The sequence below is a fragment of the Phascolarctos cinereus genome, unplaced genomic scaffold, assembly GCF_003287225.1.
Source record: "Phascolarctos cinereus isolate Bilbo 61053 unplaced genomic scaffold, phaCin_HiC Scaffold_4;HRSCAF=312, whole genome shotgun sequence".
Taxonomy (NCBI): Eukaryota; Metazoa; Chordata; class Mammalia; order Diprotodontia; family Phascolarctidae; genus Phascolarctos; species Phascolarctos cinereus.
This window is the reverse complement of record NW_027555847.1, coordinates 34,244,456-34,261,902: the sequence shown is the minus strand read 5'-3', so window position 1 is coordinate 34,261,902 and position 17,447 is coordinate 34,244,456. Positions and strand designations below refer to the sequence as shown.

General features: G+C 42.6%; 1 protein-coding gene across 8 annotated transcripts in view; it reads left to right on the top strand.

The window, feature by feature from the left end:
- Nucleotides 1-17,447, top strand: part of FRMD4B (FERM domain containing 4B) — a 354,364-nt gene that overhangs the window by 181,024 nt on the left and 155,893 nt on the right. Inside the window, exon 1 of one of the 8 annotated variants that reach the window (XM_021007525.2) lies at nucleotides 2,335-2,374. The exons of 6 other annotated variants lie outside the window; for them this stretch is intronic. The gene's annotated coding sequence lies outside the window, so the exon portion shown is untranslated. Of the gene's footprint in view, nucleotides 1-2,334; nucleotides 2,375-16,964; nucleotides 17,343-17,447 lie in introns of those variants that run through there. One more of the 8 variants, XM_021007523.2, reaches the window with a different exon arrangement.

The following is a 17,447-nucleotide window of genomic DNA, read 5'->3' as shown; positions in this document are numbered from 1 at the left end:
TAATTGACATTTACTTTGATATTGAAGAAGCTCTATGAGTTGATTGAGGTGGGAATTCCTTCTCCATGGTGCCAAAGGAGACCCACATACAACTTCTTTTCATGCATTCGTTGTCCTTTCTTACTATAAATTCTACAAAAAGTGGCAGCATAGCATGGTGGGAGGAAGGGAGGAAAAGAGGAAAGGAGGGAGGGAGGGAAGAAGGAAGGAAGGAAAGAAGGAAGAAAGGGAGGGAGGGAAGGAGGAAGAAAGGGAAGGAGAGAGGGAGGAAGGAATGAAGGTAAGGAGGGAAGAAGGAAAGAAGAGAGGGAGGGAGAGAAGAAGGAAGGAAAGAAGGAAGGGAGGAAGGAAGGAAGAAGGGAGGGAGGGAGTAAACAAGCATTTACTAAATATCTGTTATTTGCCAGGCACATGCTAAGTGCATTACAAATATTGTCTCATCTGAGACTCATAGCAACCCTGGGAAGTGGGTGCTATTATAATCAGCATTTTACAATTGAGGACAATGAGGCAGACCGAGGCTGAGTGACTTGCCCAGGGTCACAGCACGGGGTCATTACTAAGTATCTGAGGCTGGATTTGAACTCGGTCTTCCAGCACTCTCTCTAAAGCACACTGGATTTGGGAGAGTGCTGAATTGGAGTTGGAGGATGTGGATTTAAATCCTGGCTTTGCCACTTACTGTTTGTGTTACCTCAGGTAGGTCAATTAATTCCTCTGGGTCTCAGTTTCCTCATCTGTAGAGGGATGAGATTGGACTAAATGGTCTCCTCGACCCATTGTCCGTTCTGTCTCTAGCTCTGTGATGAGCATGTACTCAGAGAGCCAGGGGCCTGTTGGTCTCACGCCTCTTACGTGGGCCCCCATGCATCATTCTGGCTGTCCATCTGCTATGGTCCCTCACACTCTCTCCATGGTCAGCTCCCCTCCTGTCTGAGCATATATTTCTTGGATCAATTGAAAATCACGTTGAACAATTCAGCAGTCTGGCTTGATATTGCTATTCTCACTTAAAAGGTTTCACTTTGACATATTTTGAAGTTATCATTTGTCTGCAGATATTGGGGTCCATTGCAGCTACTTCCCTGTCCCAGATACTACCCTTTCTCAGGAATTATTTGTTTATCATAAAGGGCATTTACTACACTGGATAGGGTGCTGAACCCAGAGACCTGGATTCTAGGCCCAAGTTTGCTACTGAATGGCTCTGTGACCTTGGGAAGTCATAGAAAGAGCACTGAGCTTCTCAAGGCTGGACCACTCTCCCAACCCATGTCTCCCTCTTCAGTTGTCTGGCTTCCTTCAAGTCTCGGCTGAAAGCCCGCCTTCTACAATGAGCCTTTTCTGATCCTTCTTGGTGCCAGTACTTCTTAGAGTCGTTGGGAGGTGCTCCCCTGGGTACTAGTGCTCCCCTCCCCCCCCCCAAGTTGATGATCTCCAATTGATGCTGTGTATATCTTGACTCTATATAGTGGTTTTCATGTTGTCTCCCCAGTTAGACTGTGAGCTCCCTGAGGGCAAGGACTGTCTTTTGCCTTTCTTAGCATAGTACTTGGCACATAGCAGGCTCTTAATTAATACCTGGTGACTGACTTGAAATCAAAGGATCCAAGTTCAAATGACCTTGGGCAACGCACTTCATTTTCTAGGTCTGTTTCACACGTATAAAATCCAGGAGCAGGGCTAAATTACGTCTAAGGTGCCTTCCAGTCAGCAAGACAGTCGATAAACATTAATTTGATGTCTGCTATTTGCTAGGCTTGGTGCTAGATTTTTGATCATGTGACTTTGACTTTACTTTAGTCAAAAGAGAAGGGCAAGAAAATTAGCCACAAAACCATTTGGGAATCAGATCCACTGATGATGACCATGCTTTTGACTGACTTCACCAGTGTTAGAAAATGTAAATAGAGAATGAGTTATAAAGTTATAAATCCATCTCTAATATAATTGATTTTTTTTTTAAAAAAGGCTTTTTATAAAGCAAGCTTCAGGCAGACCCCTTCTAGACAGTTCTGTGCCTATAGGAATTGACAGACTGGTCATTGTCACCAAACATATTAAATTAAATGTCTACTATGTGTTCTAGGTGTTGTTCTAGATTCTGGGAATAGAAAGACAAAAATGAAACAGTCCTGGACCTCACAGAGCTTGCATTCTATTAAAGAAGTAATATGATTTTATAGTCAGAATATTGATTCTCTAGCAGATATTCAGAATAATAACATATTCCTAGATTGCTTTAAGACTGACAAAGAACTTTCCTCCCAACAACTCTATGAAGTAAATAACAAGTCTATTATTGTCCTCATTTTACAGATGAGGAAACTGAGGTTCTGAGAGATGACCCATAAACAGAGAGCCAGTGTCTGAGGTAGGATCCCAAAGGCCGAATCTCCAGATTCCCACTCTGACCCTCCAGCTACTGTACCACACTGCCTTTTGGACCCAGAGAGAATCATTTTACTTCTCCCTCCATAGCTATTTATAATATTCCTCTGGGAGATGTATCTGTGTCTTGAGCAACAGTTCTGGGTGCTTCATGAACAAGGAGATATGGGTATTTTTTTTGTCTCTCTTGGTATTTCCCTCATACTCAGTGGAGAATAATGTTGCTATAGCAGTACCTGTGAAAGTAATTACCACACTTAACCACAGGAGCAACCACCAGCCCTCTGGGGACTGATCCAGAAAACTCCCAAGACCTCGCCGTACCAGCCACAGTGGACTTGGGGGAAACAAGATGTTGTCATGAGCAGTATCTGACCTTCCTCTGAGGTCTCACTGTACAGCATAAAGAATGAAAAAAAGCCACATCGTTAACAGATACTGTGGGCCAAAGAAAGATGAGATGGGGGAGCATCTTTCCATTATATTTTGTTTTATTTTGGAGGAGAAAAAAACTCCACTTGCTACATCACTAAAAACCTTTTTGGCCTGGAAGAAGAGAGATGTGTTGACTCCCAAGATCCTCTGTTAGTAAGAATTAGCATTCTGTTCCAGTGTCATTATCCATTCAGATCAGCTTCTGGCAGCTGTGGCCTCTGCTACCCCTGGGGAAGACAAAGGGCGGTCTCCAGACTCAGTCTGCCTGTGACCTAAGAAATGGCTGGGGCTGTCCTGATAACCTGTTGATTTGCTTCAGATTAATTTAATATTGTTGAGTAATCTTGCTATGCAGTCATATGAAGTAGGAGTGGGAGTGGGGATGGAATATAGATGCTTTATCTCCCTGTTAAATAGACATCTTTCCCGAACCAAGCCATTTTCTATTTTCTAAACAATAATGTCCATCTCAATCAACTCCAGTGGTTTCCAATTGCCTCTAGGACAAAAGTTCTTTGGTGTCTGTGAACTTTTTAAAAAAAATATTTTGGTAACTATATTTCAATACAATTGGCTTCTTTTGTAATCCTGTGTATTTTATTTAATGCATTTTAAAACATGATTCTGAGAAGCCATTCAGCATACCCAAGGGGCCATGACACAAAAAGGCCTGATCTGAGGCTGCCCTGAAGATGTGGGGGCAGGAACTCGGGGTGGTGGTGGGAGACAGAGATGACCAGCAGGCAGATGGCAGAGAGGAAAGGGCCGATGGGACCAAAGCCCTCAGTGATCTGCAAATTCAGTGGTGGCCCCTAGATAAAAGTGAGCCAACCTTCTGCAGGGCTTTTATAGACCTTTCTGCCCCAGAAGAAAAACTCTTCTGTTTCAGTTTTCAAGTCCTGCCCAGCCTGGCTTCAGCCTCTCATTGTAGCCTTTATTCCATATCATTCCCACTCTGCACTCAGCAATCCCTCTACACTGGCTTCCTCCACCTCTCATCTATCTGTCTTTGCACTCGTCATTACCCATGCTTGGAAGGCACCCTCTTCTTACCTGTACCTCATGGCATCCTTCTCTTCTTCTGAGCTGCAGCTCAGACATAATATTCAATGTGATGTCTTTCCTGATCCTCCTAATTGCTAATACCTTCTCTCCCAATTGTTTATTGTTATTCAGTTGTTTCAATAGCGTCAGACTTTGTGGCAAAGAAGTGGTTTGCCTTATCCTCTCCAGCTTATTTTTACAGATGAGGAAACTGAGGCAGCCATGATTATGTGACTTACCCTGGGTAGCACAGCTGCTAAGTGTCTGAGGTCAGATTTGAACTCAGGAAATGAATCTTCCAGACTCTAGGCCCAGCGCTCATCCAAAGCACCACCTAACGGCCCCTTCTCTCGCAAACTACCTTGCTTTTAACTACTTGTTACGTATTTATAGCTATTAGCTCAATATTTATGCTGTATATATTTTATATGCATTTGTTATCACCCCATTAAAATGTCAGCTCCTTTCAGGTAGGAAGGAGCTTTTTCATTCTTTCTGCTTAAGTACCCTGCAACTACTACAGTGTCTCCTTGGCACTTAGTAGGCACTTGATAAATACTGGGTGGAGGAGGGGGGTTGTTTGGGGTTTTTTGTTGTTGTTGTTGTTGTTTAGCATTAACAGTCGGGTTCTATAACTCTTTAAGGTTTCCAAGGCACTAAACATACATCATTGCATTTGGTCCTCATGACAATCCTGCAAGGAAGGTTAGCATTTTTATCCCCATCTCTCAGATGGAGAAACTGAGATAAAGATGTTCAATGATTTGCCCAAAATAATAAAACTAAAAAAGAGACCGAAACAAGATTCAAATCCAGATTTCCTGACTCCAAATCTATCTATCTATCTGCCATTACTTCTTTTTAAAAAAAATTAAAAAGATACCTGTTGCTGTATTGATTGATGCCCTGCTCGTTTCCAAGGAGTTTGAAGATTCTCCTTGATCCTAATCTTTCCTATGGTCTTCTCCTTTTGGAGGAAAAAGCTGGTTTTATGTTCATTCCTGGTCCAAGATTACATATTCAAGTTCAGCTCTCTTACCTTTAGCCTTAGTACATTGAACCAATGGTTCCTAGTCTTTTTGAGTGTGAGGGCCCCTTGCTAACGTAAACATTTTTACATTTCTCAGACCTCCACATGGTAGTGCTGCTGGGAGGCAACATCAGTCCAATTAACCAGTCAATAAGTACAAATTATGCCTGGAGTGTTGGAGATTGTGTCAAAGGACTAGGCTTCAGATCCCAGCCCTTGCCCTTTGTGATCTATGGAAAAACCCTCCGGGTCTCAGTTTCCGTGTCTATAAAATAAGAGATCGGTTTTAGATGATCTCTGGAGCCCCTTCCACGTCTAAGTCTATCGTCTTGAGACCCAGGTTCTAGGCCTGACTGCTCTGGACAATTCTATCCTAATCTGTAAAAACAAAGGAACTAGACAAGACGACCTCGAAAATCTATGATCCTACTGTTAGTATCTATCAATTAAGAGAATAAATAATAACAACATGAGCACAATTCTGAAGGGGTTTTAAGTGAATTTGCGTTTATCCGCCACAATGGAATCTGTCTGTATTCATTAGATCTGGGGAGGGGTTTCTGCTTGCTTGGTTTAGTTCTTCGGTGAGGAGTGGGAGGCGTATCTACATCCCTGGTTTCATCTGTTTGAAGAACTCCCGTGATAGAAATTCTCTCCACCAATACAGAATGGCAACTCCTCTGTAACTTTAAAAAATCTTAGAGAATTTCCTAGAGCAGTGAGAGGTTTAGTAACTCTCCCAGGGTTTCAGAGCTAATGTTTGTCAGATCTGAATAAAGGTCAGGTCGACCTGAGTTTGAGGCTGGTCCTCACAGGCCAGGATGTTGTAGGGAAGAGATCCTCCCATGGTGCTCCCGACACTTAGCACAGTACCAGGCATATGATAAGCACCTAATAAATGCCTATTGACTGACTGACTGACTGATTGTCCCTTTTTTCATTCCCATGAGGCCCTGAATATCGTGCAAATTAAGCACATACCCCCTGGATAATTTGAGGACCAAATTCTCCCAATGGAATGGAAGCACTGAGAAGCTGTCTTTGAAGCTGGGATATCCTAGGCTCCCCGTCTACTTCTCACTCAAACTAGCTATGTGCCTTTGGTCAAATCATTGAAGTAGGGAGCTAAATACACAGTGGGAAGAGGACAGGAAAGACCGGCAGTCAGGAAGATCTGAGTTCAAATCCTGCCTCAGACACTTACTAGCTGTGTAACCCTGGGCAAAATACTTTCTCAGTCTCAGTTTCCTCATCAGTAAAATGGAGACAATAATAGGACATAACTCATGGGGCAGTTGTGAGGATCGAACAAGATAATAATTGTAAAGTGCTTTGCAAACCTTCAAGGACTATATAAATGCTAGTTGTTATTATTATTATTATTATTATTTCTTAAGTTCTCAATGTCTCAGACAGCCCTCTAAGACTATAATCAATCAGGGAGCCAAGAAATACTAATTCTATATGTTATGGAATCCTCAGTCTGTATCACTGGAGGGGGATTCCATAATGGGAATGTTCCGCATTGTTAGAAACATTACTCTCCCAGTAGTGCTACTACAAATCCTATAATAGTGAAATCTCTGAAGAATCAAAACTGCCAATGACCCAAATGGTGGGTGGGGAGATGCTTGTTGGGCATAAGGCATCAGCAGTGCCTTGCACACAAGGAGTAACCTAAAAGATTAGGTCCAGGAAATGTATAATAGGAAGAGGAAGTGGGTGGTTATATGTCAAGAGCAAGGGCTGACAGATGAATGGCCTGATTACTGGACTAGCCTCCACCAAAAGTGAAAAGACCCTGAGGAAGGCCTCCGGAACTGTGGGCAGATCTTCTAGGAAGAATTCATGGGAGGACAGTCACAAAATTATATGAGATAAAAGATGGAGAAAGTACCCAGATCCATGAGGTTATAGAAAAATTGACGTACATTGAAGAATGAAAGCAAGCACCTACCCACAAATTAACCATGAGAAGCAAATACTAGGAAGCCTTTTGTGATCACCTCTCCACTCCTATCCCATCCCCTCTGAGATCACCTTCTACCTACTCTCTATATACTTTGTATGTACCAAGCATGTTGTCTCACCTGTTAAAACATAAACTCCTTGAGGGCAGGACTATTTTTGCCTTTCTTTGTATCCCGAGCACTTAGTACAGTGCCTGGCATGTAGTAAATGTTTAATGAACACTTGTTGACTGACTGACAGTTCTTGCCTGACATAAAGATATTTCCACCGAATGAGTGGCCATATGAAAAAGTGGTCTTCAATTCTATTTCAATTCAATAAACATTTATTAAGTGCCTACTATTTACCAGGTACTGTGCTAAGTGCTGAGCATACAAATAAGAAAGAGAAAGATGGTTCCTCATTTCAAGGAGCTTACAATCTAGTGATCTGAAGAGAACCACCCTTCTATGTTTGTAGTTACCAACAAAAAGCATTAATGGAAGACAACTTCTACCTCTAACTACTAACCGATCAGAAGCAGCTCATTGTCAGCCTCTATTCTTGGGAAGCTTCCTGTAAGTTACTTCTAAATGGATGCTCTCAGGGTGATAATATATTAATAATGGAAAGATCACTGGACTTGGAGTCAGGGGAGACCTGGGTTTGAATCCCATCCCTCACACTAGCGGTGTAAGCATAGGCAAGTCCCTCAGTTTCCTCATCAGTAAACTGGGGAGGATGGACCATAGAAAGTACTTGCCCACCTGCCTAAATCTATGACATTTTGATTTGGTTTTCATCCCATAGTTGCTGAAATCTAGCCTTTCTCCATCTAACTAGACAGTGTGGTATAGTGGGCAGTGCATGGGCCTTAAATCTGGACATTCTGGTCTTGAGTTCTGCCTCTAACATTTCCTAGCTATGCCGCCCAACTTAAACACTCTGAGCCTCAGTTCCCTCATCTGAGAAATGGGGGAAATGTTGCACCTACCTCAGAGGGTGGTTGTAAAGAACAAGTAAAATAATGCATATAAAGCTGCTTGCCAGACTCAAAGCCGATATTATTGTAAATTATTATTAATTTACTCCTTTGGAGCTACTTGAAATCATACTGTAAGAAATTTACATATGAATCCATTTTTTTGTCCCTAAAAATAATAATTTGTGATAACTTAAAAAGTGGTAGCAAGACATAACAGGGAGAGAGAGCATTGGCCATGGAGTCAGGAAGAAGATCTGGGTTTGAATCTTGTCTCCCCACCACACACACATCCACATACCTACTGGCTCTGAGACCTTGCAAGTTACTCAACCTCAGTACCCCTGCCTAGTGGTCTTAGTCCAAGGCCTTGATATGACCTTTGGTGGTGGAAGAGGGGTGGAGAGTGTGATAAACCAGTCAGAGGGTAGAAAGGCGGTCCACTTTCCACCAACCCTGCTGTAACAAATCACTGGGTTTGTTTTGTTGACAAATAATCACACCTACCCTTATTCCCTAATGCCCCACATTCTGCCTCCATGCCAGACTGGGCCAGAACAAGACAATTATGTCGTAATCACTCACCTGCTATTGGAAAAATCTGCACCGCCAGCTCCTAACATACCCACTCTTTGCCTGTCACCTCACCTTATGACTGATGGAGATGGGGCATGGGAGCATGGGCGGTTTTCTGGAGCAATGAGCCCTGCCTATACTCCTTTTCATTTTGAGTGGGAATAAGTGATAAACAGGCATCTATCCGTTACAGCAGATGGCAGATCTCACTTCCTTATCTTTCCCCCCAAACCCATCCCCTTTCTGAACGTCTGTGAACACCACCGTGCGTCCAGCTCACAACCTCAGCATTATTCTGGACTCCTCCCTTTCCCTCCCCCCAAGATGTCCCATCATTTGCCAAGTTTGATTTCTACCTCCTGATTTCTTGCAACTGTCTTGTGCCTCCACTCACACAGATGCTATCCTAGTTCAGTACCTTGTAATAAATGGTCCAAGTGGTCTCCCTGCCTCAGGTCTCTTCATCCTCCACACAGCTGTCAAGGGCAAGTCAACAAAGCACCTACTGTGTGCTGGACACTGTGCTAAGCACTGAGAATGCAAAGGCAAGAACATCCCTCTCCTCTTGGAGCTTTTACTCTAATGGGAAAGACAAAGTGCAAATGACTATGAACATACATTACAAGACATATCTGTATGTATGTATGTATGTATGTATGTATGTATGTATGTATGTATGTATTTATGTATAGGAATCTAAATATGTGTGTATATATCTATATACATGTAGATATATGGTAAATGGTCCGTTTTAGTGGGAAGCCACCAACAAGGCAGGGGGAGAAAAAAGGAGGATAGAGCAGGGAAAAGTCTCTCACAAGGGGTAGGATTTGAGCAAAGTGATTTTCCTAAAGCATCTGCCTAACCTTGACGGCCCCAATTAATCAACTCTAAGGGCTCCCTATTGACCATAAGATCAAATGTTATCTCATCCATCTAAAATGCCTATAGTTTTATAATGTACATAGTTATTAGTGTAGCAATACATGTATATAAGGGCAGCTGGGTGGCTCAGAGGATAGAGCACTAGGCCTGGAGTCAGGAGGACCCGAGTTCAAATCTGGCCTCAGACACATAATACTTATTAGCTGTGTAACCTTGGGAAGTCACTTAATCTATTGCCTAACCAAAAAAAAAAAAAAAGAAAAACCAAACCCAAATCATTAAAAGACAAAGGGTAAAGTCCATTATCAATACTTAGGATCAGAGATTTAGACCTGCAAGGCACCTCAGAGGCTGTTTACTCATGGCTCCACATCCATGCCCTCATTTTACAGATAAGAAAACTGAGGTGCAGAGAATTGAAGTGGCTTAAGCTCCTTCACTAGTGCAGATTTCCAGCCTGTTCACCTTGTTTGATAATCTATAGCTAACATTTATATAGGTATACAAAGTGATTTATTTATATTATCTTATTTAATCCTCACAACAATATTATTAGGTGGGTGTTAGTATTATCCACACTTTCCAGAAGAAGAAACTGAGTCTGGGAGAGGTTAAGTGACTGGCCCAGTCATTGTCAGAGGTGAGGTTTGAGCTCAGGTCTTCCTGGCTGCAAGCTCTGTGTTCTATCCAGCTGTGGGGGAGCTTCTTCCGAGTGCTGATTGGGACCCTCATCTTATGGGACAGTTTCCTGAGCTGCTTCTGAGGTCTGGTGTGGGGCCGACCCCATGTTGATGAGCCTGTCTCAACTCAGCCAGCTGGGCAGCCCATAGTAGAGTTACTGTTGGTCCCCCAGCCCCAGATCCCATTGGGAGGTTTTGCTGAATTTGCACCCCTGGGCCTCACCACTGAGGGCTTGAGGTCACTTCCCTGCCCTAAGGCTGCTTCCCAGGTGGGAACTTTAAGCTTGGGCTGTAGGGTTCTGAAAGGCAGCTGGAAAGAAGTGATGAAAATGAGAGAAATGAGAGAAAGGTTAAATAGCAGAGAATTGGTTATATAATGGCAAAGAAAAACAAAACTCTGGTCTTCCTCAAGATTAAGAACTCACCACGGCCTGCCTGTACGTGTGTGCATGTGTGTGCTTGAAGTGGCCCAACCAGAGGGAGGAGAGACCCAAGAAAGGTGGCTAGAATGAAGTAGGACCCCAATTGGTATAACAGATGGGAAGACACTGTCTTGGCATAAAATCCAAAGGCTCCCCATGGACAGGTCTCCAATATGCTCTTGACTGGTAGCCAGAACATTCCTGGAAAACTGGGGTATAGGTCCTAGTCACTGTTGGAATGATTTCTATGGGCCCATATCTTCTCCCCCACTTCACAACTCCATCTGGCCCCAGAAGATTTGGTTTTCTTATTTAAATCAATCATTTTACTTTCTCCCCCCAAATAATCTTCTCCTTGGCCCCTATTACACTGTCTTCCTTTAAACACCTTTGTTCATGCATAACACACCTTTCCCCTAAGCACAGCCTGACTCTTTATGTGCCAAATACCAGAATCACAAAATTGAGAGTTCAAATTTGAAAGTTAGCCATCAGTAGCCATCTAGCTGAACCCAAACACAAAAGGAATCTCCATTGTAACACACCCAACAAATGGTATCCAGACCCTACTTGAAGCCCTGGAGGGACAGAGGTGGAGGGGGGAAGAAAGGAGAGAACCTCTGAGAAGGTAGCTGAATGGCACTGAAGAGGGATCCCCAATCTAACATATCTTCAGTTATAGTATCAAAGAGCTAGACCCAGAGATCATCTTGTCTGTCTCAGGAAACTGAGGTCCAGTGAGACAGACTTTCCTAAGGTCACATTGGTAATAATTTTCAGAGGTAAGATTCAAACCCAGATCCTCTAAATTTCAGCCCCAGTGCTATGTGCCACACTCTTTCCTAAGGAATGTTGTGAAATCATCAGAAAACAAAAACAGATTAATTTTCTTTCACTTTAATTTTATATGTTTCTTCTGGTATTTTGGGGAGAGGGGCATCTAGATATAATATGAAGAGTGTGAATTCTTACAGCTCTGAGGACATGGGGATATTTCCTCCAACACAGTATAGTCATTATAAGGAATTCAGAACAGGAACTCAGAATTGAATAGAGCAAGAGTGGAAGTTAAAAGGACTTTGGCAGACACTGAATAATGAGTAATATCCATGTGTTTCATTCCACGTGTAAATGGAACAGCTGGAATATGGCTTCTTCCATTGACACTTTAGGGACACCAATGACTCCATTTGGACATGGAAACAGATCTAAGAGCAAGCCACAGCTTGAGTGATTCCAGATGGGCTGTGTGGAGAACCTGGACTGAAAGACACTGAGATTATCATGGACAAAATGGAAGCCATTCACTGGTGCCATACATACACACAGCTAAAGAGCAGAGCAAACTAATTAGGTGTAGGATATTGCAGTCTTTGAAGGACAACAGTGTATCTCTGGCAGCAAGGTTAAGTTATTAGGTTAAGATGGTCTCAAGGATCAATTTGAACTGAGTCATTCGTGGAAAATATCTCAAGCTGGTTGCTTCAGAAACCTACAGCCATGCTTATAGTGTCCTCCTGGTCCTTTCAAATAACCCTGTCCCCAGTTGTCTTCCCTATCACCCTCCCCGAGAATCTTCTTCCTCTCTTCCTCCCTGTTTGTTTGTTTGTTTGTTTGCACTTGTGATATTGTTCCCAGCCTTAAGAGAAAGATGGATATTTGGTCCCATTTTGAAAAATGACTAGTATCCAGTTACATGTAAATTTCAGCCATTAAGTAATTATTGAAGGGTCCTGGGTTAAATAACAATTTCTCCTACAGAGAAATAGAGCCATTAAATCATAGATGTGCAGATGGAAAGGACTTCAGTGGCTATATTGTCCAACCCCTTCCTTTTCTACAAGAAGAAGCTGAAACTTAATATGGCAAAGTGATTTGTTCAAGGTCCGACAGGTAACAATAAGTGTCAGATACAGTATTTGAACCCAGATAGATCGATACCATCTCATCCTAGGAAGCTCTTCCCCATGTCCTCCCATAAATCCTTCACAGCCATCTAATGGGTGGTTGGCCATCCAACTAGATTCCTTTGGTTATCCTTTAAACTCTCTCAAAAAACCCTATTCCTATGTTGGTTGTGGTGTGGAAGGGACCAGGGACTCTTGAAGCTTTAAAAGAGGGGCACTAATAGAGCACCGGCCCTGAAATCCAGAGGAACTGAGTTCAAATCTGGCCTCAGAGACATAATATTTACTAGCTGTGTGACTCTGGGCAAGTCACTTAACCCCAATTGCCTCACCAAAAAAGAAAAAAAGAAGGGCACCAGCTCTGGTGATTACTGGAACATCCTTGAATGCTGTCCTAGCAACAGATTGTGTCTACTTTGTGAGGCCTAGCTAAGTAGGGAGACACTCATCTACAGTAGGCCATTCACTTAATGAATTTTTTAGCCATGGCAGCTGATGGAAATGCAATTCTCTTTTTAAAAAAAAATTATTTGGCTTCAATATTTAGAAAGTTCTGCACAATTCTAACTGAATTTGGCTACTGTGATAGCTACCAATTAGTTAATGACAGACCATGGTTCCCAGACGGAATCTAATTATATTTGTGACCTATGACCGTTTTTAAGCAGGAAAGATTCAGAACCAGTTTCATGCATGGGGCAAAGGGAGGGAAAAAGATTCAGTAATGAGATTGGAGAAGTTTAGTCATTAACATAGTAAGCCTGTCTTGTGACAGAGGCTCACCTCTCCAAATTCTCCTCCAAAGTTGATCTGCAGGTTCAATTTGTGACCAGTTATTGCTTATTTTCATGGAGCTATCGTGGTAAAATTTGTGAACTGGGCCCTATCATTGGCTGAAACTCCTGCTTGAGCTTTCAGACTAAATCATGGAAAATGGGGGGTTGCCTACAATCCTCTTTGTGCCAGTCAAATTTGTCTTCCAAGCTTTGGAAAGATCCACTTCCTCTCTTTCCCTAAGTTTATTTTTAATGGGGAAGGAGGAAACAGAAAATGGCCAGCCGTCTGCTTCCAAATCACAGGGTAGCTGCTCTTTGAATAATCGGTGCAGCCCAAATCACCATTTCCTACGAAAGTGTTGGACAGTTTCGTTTCTGTTCACCAGGAGTTGTCAGACAGAAACTAAAAAATCCTTAGCTTACAATGTTATTTTCTCAGCTTTTTTTTTTTCAGTCACAGTTCGTGGCTCTTCCTGTTTATCCTGTCTGCGGCCTCTTCCAACTTGTTGCTGCTTACAGAATCACTGAGCTTGTGCCTTGGTGTCTAAAAATACTATCAAACAACCAGCTGGGAAAGAACACGTATCCTGAAGATTTTAGAGCAAACTAACCCTGAGCAGGCCACTCTTGGACCTCAGGATGGAGTTCTGTTGTAACAGTATAAGCAGTGCATTTAAAAAACAAATCCTGCTTTTCTGTTATACCTTCCTCTCTGTCGTTTCTGAGAAGATATTTCTCATGGGATTTTCCTTCTATTTGGTTCTTATGATAAGGTTGAATATGTAGGCTTTCCAATATGCACCTTTTTGGTGGATTGATTTTTTTTTAGTTTGGTTATTTTTATGGTGGGGTTGTTGCTCTTTTTCAGTGATCTAGAAGAATGTCTTTGGTAATGGATTGGAAGGCGGTGTGAGGCAGAGAACGAAGCCTGTCCTAATTGCCTTTAATTTCAGTCTTAACAGTGGGGGGGGGGGGTTGTGTTTTCTTTTCTTTCTTTTTTTTCCCTTGCTTTCATTGAAACCGAGCTTTTCTTTTCACCAACCTTATGAAGGGCAAGGGCGTAATCTGATAATAGTCTTGTCCTTTATGAGGGTGCCCTCACCAGTGTATGCCTGCATAAAGCTGCCTGAAATTGCTTATTAAGTCTCCTGTGAAGTGACTGAGCCATCTGATCTTTCTACTGGCCAGTGCTGCTCATTCTTTTTCTGCCTTTGCAAAGAAAAGAGCTTATGGCTGAATGCATGTGCCCAGGAAACAGGAAATAGGGATTGGGACCTAGCACCTTGCTTTGAAGGTGTTTATTTGTCTAGAATTCTTATCAAACTTGCATTTTCTGAGCAAAATTTTTCATTCCTCATCCTTCCTGGGTAGGAAGTACAAAGCTATTGCTGGACTCTATTCTGGGCTTACCAGGGAAGACAAAAAACCATCCCTGCCTGTAATGAGCTCACAATCTAATGAGACAGATAATATATGAACAACTAGATACACACAAAAATACATACTTGATAACTGAAGATAATAATAGCTAGTATTTGTACTTCCCTTTCTGGTTTGCCAAGTACTCTACATCTGTTAACTCATTTGATCCCTATGAGGTTAGGTGCTACTATATATGAAGTTACACTAAGGCATTTCAAGAGCCAGCAGGCATTAGCTACTGGGTGGGAGAGATCAGTTGAGGCACAGTGTAGGAGGGAACTCTGAAGGAAGCCAAGGATTCTAGATGGGAAAGTGGGAATGGAGGAGATCACAGATATGGGAGCATCACCTGTGTGAAGGCATTGAGGCTAGAGAGGCAAGAAACCACGACAGACCATTCTGACTTGAAAGGAGAATTTGTGAAGAAGAGTGATACAAGGCATTGTGTTGGTCATGGATTAGCAGGAACCCAGACTAATGCTAAATAACTTAGTATTAGAGTCACTGACTTTGATTCCTTCTCTTTTCAATCAATCACTCAATCAACTTTTAAGTGCCTACTATGTGCCAGGCATTGTTCTAAGCATTGTGGATACAAAAGGAGGCAAAAAATAGTCCCTGCCCTCAAGGAACTTATAATCTTTTTGCCTTCTCTTCCTTCTCATGCTTTTCCCCTTGTCTTTCACAATTATAATGAAGATCAGCTCCCCAAGCACTATTGGGCCTCCCTAGTGAAACAAAGTTGATTCTCACCAAAGAAGGCACTGGCCTCTGCTTTTGGTCGCCACCCAGCCCAGAGTTGACCCTCTTGACTCTCAATGGACCTGGAAAAGAATCACAGCTGGGTTCTGAGTTACCCTCTTGGAGACATCTGTGTCAGGCCAGTCTGCCTGCTCTTTATCTTTGCCAGGGACTCAATAGCTGATATTCAGTCAACACCCAGACATGGCATAAAGGGATTCTGTGCAACTCGCGTTGACATCATTTGGGTGAAATATCAAACCCCAGCATTTAAAAAGATGCCCAAGCAGGCGTGCTCTAGATAACGACCTGCTGCCTATATCCAATTGCTTCCAGTATATCTAATCTGATAAGGTATTTGAAAGCACCTGTTCTCACCTGGCATAGCCAGTTTGTTGTGTGTGCATACATGAGCTCAAGCACCACTCTCTACATGAATCCTTCCCTGGTCCCCTTCATCTGTTAATGCCCTCCCTCCTGAATTCCCTTGTATTGAACAAGCATTTATTTATTCACGTCATATTGTATATCAAGAGTTCTTGACTTGAGGTCCAAAAGCATGGACAGATTTCAAGGGATTCATTAAGCTGAATGAGAAAAAAAAATTACATCTTTATTTTCATTAACCGCTAACTGAAATTTAGCATTTTCTTTAATTATTAACATAGACAACAAACTGCAGTACTGTACCTGTGACTTTGTCACCAGCAGAAGTCACAGATATTGTCACATCACATCATATAGTCGCTGCAGAAATATATTTTATGATTGCCACTACTTCACAGTTGTTGTAGTCAGTAGACTGGCTGCTAGATCACACATGATTATAGTCACCCTGTCTGCAGCAAACAGTTCTTCAATGTAGCTGTCCAAAGCCTGTTAGTGTCCATGGGCTTCATCAGACTGTCATAGGGGTCCATGACACAAAGAAAGGTTAAGGACTCCTGTTGTTTGTGTGCATGTATGTGTGTGTGTATTTGTTGTCTCTTCTATAAAACTATAAGCTCCTTAGCAGTTGGCATTGTCTCGTTCTTTGTACTAGGATCCCCAGGGCCTAGCCTAGTACCTAGCACATAGCAGGTGTTTAAAATATACCTTTTGGGGTTTTTTTGCTTAATTTGTTTTTCAATGAACAATTTTTTTTTCTTCTTTCCATCTCACACACACACACACACACACACTCTTTTAACAAACATGCATACTCAAGCAAAACAAATTATTTTACTGGCCCATATCCCCCAAAAAACCTGTTTCATTCTGCTCCTTGAATCCTTCACCTCTCTGTCAGGGGATAGGTAGCCCTTCCTCATCAGCAGCCCTTTGGAATGGCATTTGGTCACTGCTTGATTAGAGTTTTAAGTCTTTCAAAGTTGTTTGTTTTTACAGTTTTGTTTAATAAATATGCATTGCTTGGTTAATTGGTGAACTTGCTTGGGTAACATCTTTGAGAAGTCTTCAAGAGCCCTGTAAACTTAGGTTATTTGATCATTAGCCCTGTGGCCCATATAGGGATAAAGCCTCCTACAACATGAATAGATTGGCATCATTGCTTGGTCTTTGGTGGGACATCTTTTTAAAAGAAAAAGCAAATCTCTGTTTCCTTACCCAGCATTCACATTTCCGTTTTCCTAAGAACTTCTGCAACAAAACCAGAAGCTTGGCCTGGGCCTCTGCTTCCTGTTGCCTTTTCTACTGACCCCAATTGTTGTGAAGAGTCTTGGAGTGTCCCGCCTCCATTTGGACCTCAGAGTTCTCCCCAGCTGCCTCGCATCTGTGCTTCTCTCTGGGAAGTGCATCTTTAAATCTGGCTACCTGGGAAGAGCGTGACACTCACCAGGCTGACTTTCACCCCACCCCACTCCCCATCCCCCACCCCAGACTGCTAGATTAGATTGCTCCTTGGGCTACAGACCAGGAGACCTGACCTCCACTTGGACTCCCAGGTCCCTTCCCGGCAGTCCTCCATTAAGGAGAAGAGTCCCTGAGGTACCCAAAGTGCTGGACCAGATGGACAGCTTCCAGCCACCAGGACTCAGCCCAGGGATCGTGAAGACACACTTGGGTCAGCTGGAGAGTGGACTCAGAGCCATCGGTGCCTGAGGTGGGATTTTATCCAGTAACCAAATTTTTCATCTCTTATCCCTCTGGTGGGACTAGGGACAGAGGGCAAAGGGAGTCTGTAGAATAGGAAGGAGGAGAAGAAGAG